Source organism: Phascolarctos cinereus, unplaced genomic scaffold (genome assembly GCF_003287225.1).
Source record: "Phascolarctos cinereus isolate Bilbo 61053 unplaced genomic scaffold, phaCin_HiC Scaffold_2;HRSCAF=192, whole genome shotgun sequence".
Classification (NCBI taxonomy): Eukaryota; Metazoa; Chordata; class Mammalia; order Diprotodontia; family Phascolarctidae; genus Phascolarctos; species Phascolarctos cinereus.
Genome location: NW_027555625.1, coordinates 49,613,064 through 49,614,594, shown reverse-complemented (window position 1 = coordinate 49,614,594; position 1,531 = coordinate 49,613,064).

Here is a 1,531-nt window from a genome sequence, read left to right as displayed (position 1 = left end):
ATTCTGGCGAAACCTGGGGACCCCCTCTAGGAATCCTGTTTTTAAATAATTGAAGGAAATATTAAATCTCGATGAGAGGTTAGGGAAAATCAAGATGTCATTTCTTTGCTATTCAACTACGTGGATCCGCAGGAAGGGTCTGTTCACCTCAGGTTAAGAATCCCTGGAATAGATCATCTTTATAGGCCATTTCAGCCCCATAAATATAATTCCATAAATCACTTCACTTGTCTTAGTCCAATCTCAGAACTGATCTCTACAGGATTTTTTAAATTTAAATTTAAATTTTTGGTTTCTTTTGCTTTTACATCTCTGTATTTCCCAATGTCCATCCCTTATAGTAAAGCATAAAATAAAGGGGGAAAACAGTATAAAACTAACCAACATAAGGCGGAGTTGTGAACCAATCCAACCATTCTGGAAAGAAGTTTGGGACTGTGCCCAAAGGGCTATAAAACTGTTTTATTATATATTATATTTTATTACCATATATTATACCCTTTGATCCAGCAATACCATTTCTAGGTCTGTATCCCAAAGAGACCATACAAATGGGAAAAGGATCCACATGTACAACAATATTTATAGCAGCTCTTTTTGTGGTGGCTAAGAATTGTAAATTGAGGGGATGCCCATCAATTGGGGAATGGCTGAACAAATTGTAGTATACGAATGTAATGGAATACTACTGTTCCATAAGAAATGATGAGCAGGTGGACTTCAGAAAAACCTGGAAAGACTTACATGAACTGATGTTGAGTGAAGTGAGCAGAACCAGGAGAATATTGTACACAGTAACAGCAACATTGTGCAGTGACCAGTTTGATACACTTAACTCTTCTCAGCAATGCAACCATCTAAGACAATTCTGAAGACTCATGATGGAAAAATGCTATCCACATCGAGAGAAAGAACTATGGAGTCTGAATGCAGATTGAAGCAAACAATTTTCTCTCTCTCCTTTTTTTTTGTTTGTTTCTTCTTTCTCATGGTTTTCCCCTTTGGTTCTAATTCTTCTTTACAACACAATATGGAAACACGTTTAATGTGATTGTACATGTATAGCCAACATCAGATTGCATGCCATCATAGAGAGGTGGGAGCAGAGGGAGGAGGAGGAAATTTAGAACTTAAAATCTTATAGAAGTGAACGTTGAAAACTAAAAGCAAATAAATTAATAAAATTAATTTTAAAAAGAAGAAAAAACTAACCAACATAAGCAACCAAACCTGACTTAAATGCAGTGTTCTCTGTCTCTTTCTCATCTCTGCAAAAGGAGGGTGTTATCTCTTAGCTCTTCTTTGGGGCTAAATTGTACTCTCTTTTAAATGGAATAGCCTGAGGTTTTTATTTGGCCCCTAGGGAAGGACGACGTTCCAGGTGGAGGTCACCTCTTGAAGGGAGAGAGGTTTGAAAGGCAGGAAGAAGGCGTGTAAGTAGCCCTCCTGGCCTGAGGCGGCAGCATGGCCCGAGCCCAGCTGACGGAGGCGGCCTCTCTGGGCTAGGGACGCTGGGGCTGCCTCATCTCGG